The sequence below is a fragment of the Harpia harpyja genome, chromosome 7 (genome assembly GCF_026419915.1).
Source record: "Harpia harpyja isolate bHarHar1 chromosome 7, bHarHar1 primary haplotype, whole genome shotgun sequence".
Lineage (NCBI taxonomy): Eukaryota > Metazoa > Chordata > Aves > Accipitriformes > Accipitridae > Harpia > Harpia harpyja.
In genome coordinates, this window is record NC_068946.1 from 24,284,445 (window position 1) to 24,297,915 (window position 13,471).

Sequence of the window (13,471 nt, forward strand, 5' to 3'; positions counted from 1 at the left end):
AAATATATTAGGTCTTTTCCAGTTCATCCTCCCTTTCTTTTCTCCTCTCCCAAATGGGAGTGGAGAGATACGGAAACTGAGCAGAAGATTAGTAATGGTCTTTATGCAGAGATGTGCTATTATCAGAGCTGAAATAAAGAAATGCACTACCTTTTTCATCCTAAAAAGAAGTAGGAAGTATAGGCATACATTTCTCATGAGAGACCCACCTCAACTTTGGAAAAAGCATTCAGCTAACCATATCATAACACAGAGAATGGCTGAACTTAATTGTTAGGAAAGTTTGTCTTTTTTCTTCCCCCTTTACTCCTCCCTTCCTACTAACCATGATTCTACTATTATCATGACTTGCACGTAACTCTGAAGATGAATTAAAAAGTATGGCATTATTCCCAAGCATATCCATCCCAACAAAACACATATTTCAGATTTAGGATTCTGCCTGGGAGAGAAATAGGTATCTATCAATGGCTGTGAATTTGAGCAAGAGTAGCTGACTATAGCAGCAGGTGAAGAAGTGCAGAGAAATATCTGGTGGATCACAATGATGAATTTCTCTGTGTTTATAGACTTCCAATACATTAAAATTATTTGCTTCTCTGTATGTCCAAGTAAAGGCTGCTCACTACTTGCCTTTGCAAGAAAGGGCTCAAGTGAAAAAAAATATGACTAGTACTAATTCAGAAATACTGGACAAGTTAATGGGCCTCCTTTTTGTCTAAGTAATACTTCCATGCAAAGATGTATGTTGGCACAGTTTGCCCTTTGCAAGTGCTGTATTTTTCCCTACATGCAATTATCCTCTTACATACACGCTTCAGTAGGTTATGGCCAGTATAAAGCCTGCAGGTTTGCATGAGACACCATGCTCCTACTGCTCTGAAACTACAACATACAAGGCTACTTTTAAAATCTTGTGAGCTCCTTAAAGTCAACATATCTATTTCTTTAACATGCATAAAGGATGCCTTTTATGACAAAGAGAATATGCAAGTTTTTCTCATCCTACCAGCCAAAGTCACATGAAATTAAAGCACAAGTTCAAATGAGAAATCAACTGCTGTTTTAGCAGTCCAGGGCAGTTTCGGTTTGGGTAGATTAGCAAGAAATCTTGCCTTTCCTCCCTCTGTAAAACAGTTCAACCAGAAAAGAGCTATCTAGAAGTCAGATGGGTCAAATTCGATGTCCTCTCCAGTGAAAAGATATTACTCTAAATCACCTTTTCCTTCTAAAAAAATATAAAATATATTTAAAAATACAAAATTATAAAATTCTTGTGATGGATGTACAAGAGGTAAACATGCCATCTATATTCTCTCAGTGTAACTTTTTCATTATTCAGCATCATGAAAACCAAAATAAACTGCAGTTTGCTGTCCTAAATATTTCATGACTCTCTGCTCTCATGGTTTTCCTTTTAAAATGTAGTTGTTACTAAAGCCATGCTCCATTCAATTACACATTCCAGTCCTCTTGGAAGCATGAGATATACTTCCTAGTTCTACAGAATGTGAGAGCTGAACTATGCTCCTTTCTTTGCAATACACAGAGTGTATTTTCTAACATCTAAAGTTAGAAGCAGTATCCAAAACACTACAATATATCTACTTAAACAATTGAATGAATGTGAAATTCCTAATAAAAATCTTAGGTCCAAAGGCTCAGCCTAAATCAACTCATTCATTTTATTTTGCTTTGGCACTCAGAAGAACTGGGAAGCAAATAACACACCTTAATCTATTAATTTTTATGAAATGTCGTGCAAGAGGAAATCTTTTGAAAGCATGGAGTATTCAAATGTTTGCTGCATGAGGATGTGGTAGACACCATAAAGGTGCTTGCCACAAGAGGACTGTGCATATGAATCTTTAATTCCTCCCTCAGTGGCTGGATTTTCTATGGAGGAGATTCAGAGAAATTCCCCAAACTAATTAAGCAGACATCCAACATTATTAAGCTTTGTCCTGCGAGGCACAGAAAAGAACAGCCTGATCTTAGTACTGCACAGCAACTGGGAAACAGAACAGTGCTGCTTCAAACCCATCTCTGCTCAGTGGTGTCTGAAAGGCGTTTGCGATTGCTAACAGCAACTCACATTAAATGGGTTGGTTGGCCACGTTTTAAAGAATTAGTCATATAAGACAAATATTCTGGAGGGGTATGATTTTCACAGTGTGCTGGGGTATATTCTGGTCCATATTACAAAATCACTTTGATAATTGAACAAACTAGTACCCATGCTGACAGCCTCAGGAAGAGCAAAAGACTGAAAAAAACAAGATGGAATTGTTTTATGGTGATTCCTATAGGTCACAATAGAAGTGGCAGGGGAAAACTTGCTTTGTTTCATCCTAACCTGCTCATACACAAATATATTAGTTCAATCTCCACAGCCAATACATTTTATTTAATGAAGGAGTTACGTGGGAAATAAAAAAAAAAAAAATTGGAAACAGAGAACAGAATAAAGACTTTTTTCTCTGATTGTGGATAAAGGACAAAATTTGCCTACACAGAGCTGCTTGTAGTGGCACACAAAAACAAGAGTGTGAAGAATGGCAAGGGAAAAGGATTGTGTGGCAGAAGGGGACAGTAGCATTAATTGCTGGTTTAGGGTCCAGTTTCAATTTGTGTAAAACTCCCTTTAATAAGTTTGCCTTATTAAGATGATCCAGTAAAAGTCCAAAATGTTAACCTAATGGAAATAATTTGATTACATTTTGTTAGATTTTCCCATTAACAATATTGACTTTTAGTGGCTTTCTTAATTAGACATTAATGGGAACATAAAACAAATTAGCAACAGACTCACCAGTTTAAGCTTGAGAGGCTTATGGACCTGACAGCTAAGAGTAAAACCAGTTCCTAGAGGTACCTTCTCAGGTTGTGTTGGGAGAACACACTTCATGACATCACTGGAGAGGAAGTATTAGGAAATGATCTCATGGGTCGCATTCCCATGTTCATATTTCTAAACATGAATATTCAAATGCCTCTTTCTTTAGTGTTTGATTACCTACTGCAGTTATAGACTTGTGACATAAGCCCATCCTATGCATTTTTTCAATTTAAGTTTGGTGAAAGCTGAAAATCTCAAATGATTTGTTAACTGTTCCCTGTCAGTATCTGAGACTTTTCCCATTTCTGGAGAAGGGACTGTGCTTTCCCTCTGTAGTATTGCCAGCAGTGTAGAACTTCCCTTGGAAATATTCTTGGAAGTTCACACAACAATGTGAGAACTATTTTAGATAAAGAGCAGCAACCCATCTGCTCAGCTTTCTAGTTGGTCTCTTTTCTCCGTATCTTGCCCAAAGCAGTATTGAAAATAAATGAAATTTCGCTCCTGTTGCTGCAACTGCAGTTTCTTCCGAGAGAATCTTGTCTTCAGCACCTGATTAACAAATCCAGTCTAGCAATGTCTATTAAGAAACACTGTCAGCACCTCTAGATAGGCACAAGCTATATAAACACCAAAGATTTTAGGACATAGGTCACTGTGACATTTGCTTCACCAACTGAATAACATGTTTAGTGCTTTTTCTTTTAATATTAGCATATAGGTATCTGAAATTCACCTATGCATATGCATAAATCTGAAGTAGATTACCTTAATGTGTAAATAGGGTCTAATAGACTTCACTGTAATTACTGATGTTCTTTAAGTCAAGAAGTGCCTAAAGAACCATATCTGAATATGGCCTGCAGGAATTCTGTTAGGGGTCTCACAGTGATTTTTTTTTTTATATAAGTATTCCCAAATGCATTCACAATTACTTTTTTCGATACACTTTCTGTCAGATCTCACTTTTCAGTTATGAGAATTATGTACTTCTTGCTACAAAGTCTAATTCTTTAGGGTTAGATTGTGAAATTGTCCAGAATATTCTGTCTTTGAGCTTGATCAAGTCATTTGTCATTCTTTTCATCAACTCACTTCAACAAGCTTTTGTGTTTGGCATCATAAGGCATTTTCTATAGCTTTCAGGACTGTTTTTGTAGTTCTTTTTCACTCCTCCTCCAATTTTTTAACAATATGTTAGAGTCTGGAGTCTTGATCACAACAGAGTATTCCAGGGTCTGAGTCACCAATGCCATATGAAACCAATCTTTTCCAAATTATTAAGTCATGTTTTGATTTTCTTTTCCATACTGCATAAGTCAGAATGTCACTCAGAAGAAAATGATATATTCTTCTGTAGACCAAGATGTTTCCCTCACGACTACTACTTTTTGATTCCAGGATAATCAGAAAATGTGTGACTAACCAGTCTGATAAGTCTTCAAAAGAAGGGAGAAAATCATGTTCCTTAATTTATGTTCATGGAGTTGGAGTGTCTTGCCATAGAAGGAAGACCTCTGACTGATAAGGATATTTCTAAAATTATTTTTTATTAAAAAATCACAAGGAAAGAAGGGGGAAAGACTTAGTGACCATCCATGACTTTATTGAGTCTTAAGTGCTCCAGAAAAACAAGACACATTGGACTGATGTTTTCTACCTCCTAATTTGTTAAATACTTGTTCTTGAGTAGATTTTCCACAGCTGTCTCTTTTTGATCTTCCTGCTTGATATCAGCCCATCAAACACAGTCCCAGCACACATGCTGCTCAGCTGCTGTATGTGCCCTTCAGTCTTCTTTAATTGATGCACAGTTTGCACTCTTTACAGGGATTCCACAGGGACAAAATTTGTGCAGGCAAAATGCCAGAGCAATCTTCACTGGAAAGCCAGATGTTTCATTTCATCGGTTGGCTGGCTGGCAAGGTTTTAGCAAGGGAGAAAAGGAGAGATCTGTGCCTTTTTCTTAAATCAGACCCAGAGTTAATTCACTATTAAGTTAGCAGCCTCAAATTTTAAAGTGAATTGTTTTTTTCACCATTCATTTGGAATGAATTTGAAAGCAAAACAAGCAAAACCCATGAAAATAATTGTAACTCTGGGTAAAAAGAAAGAACTCCAGTGAGGCTTTGAACACCTTATAAATTGCTTCTCAGTTAAGACATTTTAGAAGACATATACAGCAAAATGCTGTCATCTGAATAAAAAAAAAGTATGATGGTTGTGCTTGTTAATTGTGTTTGTTTTTCTTATGACTAATTTATTAAGGACAATTGAGAAACCTAAAGCATTTGAACTGATTTTCCATTTGTTTGGCTATTAAAGTTCCTCTGTGAAATGTATGTTTATTTAAAGTATCTCCAGTTACCCATTTACAATGCATCTGTTAAATTAGTTAAGAGACTTTAATTGGGCACTGGGGATTTGTTGTGCTATTCCCAAATCCGTTTACAAAAAAATACATGAGAACAGCGAGCAATTTATTTATAACCTTGTTATATTAGGCCATTACCAACATCAGAGTTTCTTCTTAACATGTTTTTAATTTGAATTGACAAAATTCAAGCCGTGTTTGCTTTTTTCTATTTTTAATAGAGCAGCCCGCAAACTGTTTCTCGTTAAATACACTAGAACCACCTGTTATATTTGGAACAGTGTTAATAGAAGCGCATTCCAGAAAAAAAAGCAACAATATTGAATCAGCAATAGAGAACACTGTCTTCCTATCTTTTGTATCCCATTAAGATCAACAATTTGAGCAGTTAACTATATTTGAGATTACAAATACACTGTACTACTTTGGCATTATCATCAAATATTCACTTACTTATTTTGATCTGATCCTAGGCATTTCATACGAATAAAAACACAGCATGCCAATAAAACTCCTATTACAATGCTTTGTTTAGTGACTGGCCTATTCTCACCATCATACTGAGCCATTCTGCCAGACCCTGGCATCCCAGTATCAGACCTATATGTACAAACCTCTTCTAAGAGACAAGAAAAGGAGGTGTTTTTAGAATCCTTAGCTTAGAAAAGGCTAGTTTAATCCAAAGAAATGGGAAGGAAAGACAGTATTTTCAACAGCTTGGCTAAAGTTCTAAACAACAAGATTTCTCCATCATGCAGAAGCCTAGATCTGTTTTGTTTGCTTCGGGTGTTAGCAAAATAGGGATTATTTACAGGGTGGTTTTTTAACAGATTTCCAGATTATTTTTTTTATTTACAGTATGCTCCCCATACCATCCTATCAGTTCAGTATGTTGTCTACAATGTATTCTGAAAAGAAACAGAAACTTGGTGTTACATTTTCATGCAAAAAATGAAGAAAATATCTATGGACCTTACATTTTCTCTTCAATATTTTAGTCAGCCAACAGGCAGCAATGTATGGTGGAGGGGTTTAGACTTAGCCTAAGCAGAGGTAACCTGGGAATTCTGTCTGAGCTAAAAGCCTCAGACCTGGGAGAATGGATGATGGTGGGTTTCCAAAATTTCATTTCCCCATCTTGTCTACAAGGCTCCCTGCTTGACCACTACAGGTTTCCCGATGATTTTTATTTTTTTTTAAACTCCCCTACTTTCATTAAACAATCACAAAAATGAAACTACCTCCAGAGAAAAAGAAAGAGATTTTAATATTTTGGGTTTTTTAACCAAAGATCATTCTATCTGGTGAACCCCCAAATGAGTAAACTATGTATCACACATTTAACTAGAGAAAAGTTCATAGACTAAGATCTTAATTTTTTAAGTCAGTGAGGGATTTGAAACCCATTCCTACTGAAGTGAACTACACATAATGTGGCTGAATATGCTGGATTTCAAATATGCTATGACCTAAATAGTCAGTAAAAGGAATAATCTTCATGTTCCTGTAAAACTTTAGCAATAAAATAAGCATGAATTTTGACCAATCTGCATACATTACTAGGAGAAATTCTTCCACTTTAACATCAGTTTTAAGTTCAAAGCAGAGACTCTAAGAAAATGGAATCAGATTCAAAGTTTCAGCCCTTCATTGGCCTATTCTATGCCAGGGTTGAAAGATAGCAATAGGGATTCAAATGCTCCTCAGAGATGAGGATGTCTGCACACCTCTTCAGACAGGGCATTCACATCCAAGGTCACGTTATTTCTAAACCAAAGTCTTACTGTTAGACCAACATAGTACAGGCAATCTCTATGCTCACCCAGAGCCTAGGGAAAATCATTGAACCGCTATGCTGAGGAAAGTGGTTCATTCCCAGGAAACAGCATGTAATTAAATGTTTCAACTTTCCAGAACTAATTTTTTCTGTCTTGTTAAATCCAGTTGCTTTAACATAATTTTCACTCCTGCTGACACTGATCTGTTGTGATGTGATGACTGAGTAAGTTAACAGCTGTAAATGTTAACAAGTAATTTATTTAAGCTATTATAGAAGTCAGACTGCTTTCATGGTAGGGGAAATCAACACCATATTCTCTATGCCAAATATTTTTACTGAACATAATGTTGTATGAAGCTTGAGTTGTTTTCTATAGCCCAAAGAACAGCATTCTGTTATTATACAAAAAATTGCTGTCATTTTTCAAAGGACTGCATAGCCCTTGTACATGAGGAAAGTCCTGAACTGGTACAAATTAGCATAAATGCGTCCATTTCAATGGATACATTCCAATTTACACTGGCTGACTTCCTGACCAAATATGTGTTGTTTAGCAAGAAAGAAAACACTAAGAAACACAAAATACTTCAGCTGGGGACACAAAAGAGAGGGAGTACAATCATACATAGATGCTTTCCTGTCATCCTACAAAATGCATGTAAGAATGTTTTTTCCTCTTTTCCTGCAAATTACTCTAATCTGCAGAAATTATTATATGTCACAAAACTTCTTCAGACTGTGCATCACATCTTCTAATTTAAGTTTTGAGTTTAATTTCTCTTTCTAGCTACACCTAACATCATAAGCTTCTATTCAAAACTGGCCAGCTTCAGTGTTACTCTAGTCAAAAAGCTACCCTTCCTTGTTTGTTGAATGCTGTACCTTTCCCCTTACTCTGAGAGCTTACAATTAATGACAGTTTATGTGCAGACCCAAGCACTTCTTGTAAGACCACAAATTCTTTCTGCTGAATTAGGACCCGGTCTGATTCTCAAAATGCGTTCAAAAAAGTTTTACCTAGGTTAAAATCTTTATTTTTTAAGACTGCTCCAAGCACATGGAAATAAAAGTGAAAAAAAGCTTCATGAGTCCTTTTGGGGTTTATGACTGCAGTCAAAAGTTTGGAAACAACAAGAGGTAATGAACTGATAGTACTGTACATCCTGGCATAAGCAGCACAGGGGAGAGTATTTGCTTGAATTTGCAGGAAGCTTACAGCTAAATCATCTATTCAAGAACCAGAAACAACAATTAATACACTTATATGATTTAAGAGACCATAGACATTCAAAAACGTATAACAGCAGTGGGAAAATGTAGAGACAGTTTTAATTAGTGAAAATGTTGTTTAAGTCACAGAGTTGATTTTTATGTTGTTTACTTACATGTTATTTCACATAGCTTAAAGCAAATGTAGTTTTAAATCCTAGGCAAGATAAACACTGGCAAGAAATTTGGAAAAAAAAAGAAAAGTAAAAATGACAAACATTTCACATAGCTTATCAGGAAGCATCAAGTGCAGCCTTCTTGGTGAATGGAGAGTTTAGCAGCTAGCAGCTAATATTCTCACAATGCCATCTTGACAAATTTAGCACTCCAAATCCTGACAGCCCAGATTTAAACCCATCTGGCAATAGTGAGAGACAAACATTCATATATCAGATGTGCTGTAGAGCTAACATTCCCACACAGAGAGCAACAGTCATGCTGTTTTGATCTCAAACATCACGTATTTCCTGATTTTGTTGTCCTGAACATTGTACTATGCCACAACAGGGGAGACAGATCCAGCCATTTCATCCTGCTGGAGAGCACTCGTAAAAAGCCCATAGGCAATCTGGAGAAGAAAGCTCATGCCAATGTTATCAGAAGATGTCTACAAAGGACATGAAAACATGTTTGCTTCTGTGACACAAATGATCAGAACTGTATCTTTACAGCAGAGAGCAAGCAGAGATGACAGAAACCTGTAGGCTGGCTAACACTGACGTTCACAGAACGAATCTAGGGTTACATTTGAGTTCCAGTGAGTTTCTTGCACAAGAAATATATTTTCAGTGATGGAGGAAAATGTCTCTTTTATAATGTAATCAACACTGATTACACTATCTTTCCGAGGTGCATAATTTCATTTCTATACTAAATGAAATGACAGGAGATCAAAAAATAGGTGAGACCTGATCTGCTCATTTTCTTCCTGTAGTAGGAAAGGGCAGCAGAACAATAATCCTTGGAGCAGGTCACTTCTCCCTGACTGAAACCGATCTTAGCAAAAGTTCGTACTGCACCAGTACGCGCACATTTACTTATCCATGAAATGGGAATAATGCCTTCCAAGTAGATTTTGAGGTTTATTGATTACATCCCTGACTGGATGGTGTCTTTCTTTCACACCTGTGAAGTGTCTAAAACAAATGATCTATTTTCATGTAAGAATTACTCCTAAGAGCTTTCTCATTTTGTTCACAGGGGAACTGTGCCATTTAAGGGCCATTTTTATCATAACAAAAAAGCCCTGCAGTGAAAAATAATGTATCATTTGCATGGAATTAATTTCTTCTGACTGAAAATGCTGCTTTTTCATGCATAATTAGAACTCAGGCTCACCTCAGCCTTCCAGGAAGTTTTCCTGACAAGGAAACAAAGCTACAAACAACTCAGCCACCAGACTGCAGAAAGAGCCACAAGGAACAGCTTAATCATAGAATCATAGAATCATTTCGGTTGGAAAAGACCTTCAAGATCATCGAGTCCAACCATTAACCATGCCCCCTAAACCATGCCCTGGAGTACCCCGTCCACTCGCTTTTTGAATATCTCCAGGGATGGTGACTCAACCACTTCCCTGGGCAGCCCATTCCAATGTTTGACAACCCTCTCAGTAAAAAAATTTTTCCTAATATCTAACCTAAATCTCCCTTGCCTCAACTTGAGGCCATTTCCTCTTGTCCTATCTCCAGCCACCTGACAGAAGAGACCAACACCCACCTCACTACAACCCCCTTTCAGGTAGTTGTAGAGAGCGATAAGGTCTCCCCTCAGCCTCCTCTTTTCTAGACTGAACAACCCCAGATCCCTCAGCCGCTCCTCATAAGACTTGTGCTCAAGGCCCCTCACCAACTTGGTTGCCCTTCTCTGGACACGGTCAAGCAGCTCAATGTCTTTCCTGTAGTGAGGGGCCCAAAGCTGAACACAGCACTCGAGGTGCGGCCTCACCAGTGCCGAGTACAGGGGAACAACCACCTCCCTTTTCCTGCTGGCCACACTGTTCCTGATACAGGCTAGGATGCCGTTGGCCTTCTTGGCCACCTGGGCACACTGCTGGCTCATATTCAGCCGGCTGTCAACCAGCACCCCCGGGTCTTTCTCTGCCGGGCAGCTTTCCAGCCACTCTTCCCCAAGCCTGTAGCACTGCATGGGGTTGCCATGACCGAAGTGCAGGACGAAGTCATGTTACCTTCTGAGAAGATTGGTCTAGACTTTTGGCCCTGCAATGGCAGGGATGAGGAAGGAAATGAAACCAAAAAAAGAGATGGCAGAAAAAAGATTGAGGCACACAGAGAATAAGATGAGAAGAGAGAGAGTACCACAACAGAGGTACTACTGTACAGATACCAATCTTAACAAGTATGCTCTATGCATTATCAAGGAACAAAGAGAAGAACAGAACAGCCAAGAATTGTTACCTAGAGACGATAAGAAAAAATTGAAACTTCGGGGGCGGGGGAAGAAGTCATGTTTCTCTATTTCATGTTTGTAACAATGAAATCATGATGGCAGCTCAATTGGGTTGCAAATGAAGTACAGGTTTCCCAGTGTTGCAGACACATTAATAATAATAACAACAACAACAACAACAATAACAACAAGAATGCAGTAGTCTGAATGTTGATTTCTGACAACTTTGAAAATATAAATTGTATTATTTTTAGGGGCATCCTTTTCCAATATTAATAGCATGCTAGTATAGGCCTTGTATAATATTGATGTACTATGAAGTGGAAATTTCTATACATCCATGCAACTTTTAATATATACACACCCCCTACATTTAGAGGAGTAGCTCACTCATGCATAAGAATCTGAAGTTAAATACCTTAATCCATACTTAGCTAAGCATATGAGTAGCCAGATTTTCAAAGGAACTCAGGATATAAGCTTCTCCTTATTTCAACATTAATTAGCAATGACATATTTAAGTTTCTTGCTCTACATATAGGACTTCATTCATTATCTTCCCCTTCAAACATAAAAACATAAGCCACAATCTATATGCATGTATGTATATCTATCTATCAGTCTCTGTATACACACACACACTTTCAAATAACAAGGTCTAATGAGCCCTCCAAGGTATACAAATGATTAAAAATATAGAACATCAAATTCTCATCTTAAAAACACCTCTGAAGGGAACAGCAGGAACAAGAAAATAAAACTAGACCAAATACTCAACCTATCAACTCCCCAGAGAGGTATGGCAGTCTAGGAAAGTATAATAATGAGATCAAATACAAATTGCAATATGAAAAGTGAAAATTCAATATGCAAGTATGAAAAATACAAAGTTACATTAGTAAAGTGACATCTTCTATTAGTAGAATATCCTATAGTATATGAAACCACCTACTTTATGCAACATACCCATGCTTTTTTGTATTTCCCAAATTTAACTATACTAAAATACATCTTATTGTAAAGTAGCTATTTTCATGGGAACCAGAATACTTCAAAGGCAGCAAAAAGCCATATTAGCAGAATGCCTAACCTCCACCTGCATTCCTTTTCTTCAGAGTTGACTGCAAAGTGTGGCTGCACAGACACTCTCCACACAGAGCCCCAGTGGAGCCCAGACCTCCCTTAAGCAGCACCGCATTTGACTAGCGCCAATACAAGGGAGTAGCAGCACAAGGAACCTGTAAAGGGCTAGATCGTCATCTTATTGAAGCTGACACCTACAGTTTAATGGGAAATGAAATATGCAAAGGCTACAGCTGGTGATATACACACTGAGACATACAAAAGCCTTGTGTGGCCTCCTTGTATATGGTAGCTGTTTGGAGAAAATTAAAGATATTGTTCAGATCTACCTCCTGCCTAGCTATAGATAGCAGGGCAGTCACCAGCAGCAAAATTTTATATGGTGCACTTTCCTATAAGGCCTTCACCATCCATTTCTTAGACCAAATGTATAGAGAAAAATGTAACTTTTGCTCTGTGAAGCAGAATAACACCACTAGACATTCAGACCAAAAAACACAGACTTTCTCCCTCACTTGCAAACTACCAAAGGGGCCATCGCTAACCCCAACAATAACAGGCTATTTTCTAACATATCCTATTTTTTTTGTGTCTTTCTTAGCCTCTAAAGAATCACAGTAGAATCAACTACACAAATGTACACATGGAACAAAAAGACTTCACTTAAATAAGGTTGCACAAAGTTCATCCTTATTGTATGTGGAATTACCCTTCACAAAGAGTAGGAGTGTTGTTCTTTTATTTGATATGCAGTCCTCCAAAATCCTGCAACACCATGTTTAAAGGAAAAAAAAAGAATAATTCCATTTTCTTCAGATACCTCAGGAAGTAAAACTAAAGGTGTGGCATGTGTTTTTTGCTTCCAAGATGAAGGCCAAAGAACATTGCAGTAGCATACCTTAAATCAGCAACAACACTAGACAGGACAGGTTGTCCCTGGCTTTTATGGATGCCAAGGAGCTCAAGCCTCCCCCTGCTTCAGCGTAGAGACGTTCCATGCAGCACAGTGCTGGCAGTCTTTGGCTACACTATTTGCTCTCATTTGTATTTCTGTATTGAATTTAGCACAGTGGGGAATGCTCCTGAGCAATTTATTTTCTCCAACCATTCTGTTCAGCTCATCTCACCCCTGGGGATTGAAAGGAAATCTTTGACAGGTAGACAGCTACTTGTGTGTAAAAAAAAAAAACAACCCTAATGTCAGAGGGAAATCAGTAGCTGGCCAACTACAGTAAATACAATGAAGGAAGAGAAACAGCAAAAAAAAGACATTTGAGATAAATTGGCATTCAGAGACAGTATACGAGACAACTGGCTGCCTACCAATCCACCTGAGGGTGCGACGGGTACTGGGAGGTTGCCATATTGTTATCTATATCTTACCCCGAAACCTCTCAGCTGAAAGGTGGGATTTCCTGCTGAGACGTCAAAGCTGTACACAGATCTTTAATTACCATTAGCTGGAGCAATTTATTCTAGTAAAATAAAAATGTCACTGATGAAGACTGGTATTCCTGATGTGATGACTGTTAGGAGCACTGGCACATGTTAACACTGGTTTTAATGAGGCCGTCTGGTTGTTTCTCAGAGAAATGTTCCTTAAAATGATACATCATTAGGAAACTACCAAACACCATAAACAAGAATGCTATCTGTCATAAAAATATTCACCCTTGTAAAGAAGGCAGCAGAAGACTGAGACATTTAAGTTCCAAAC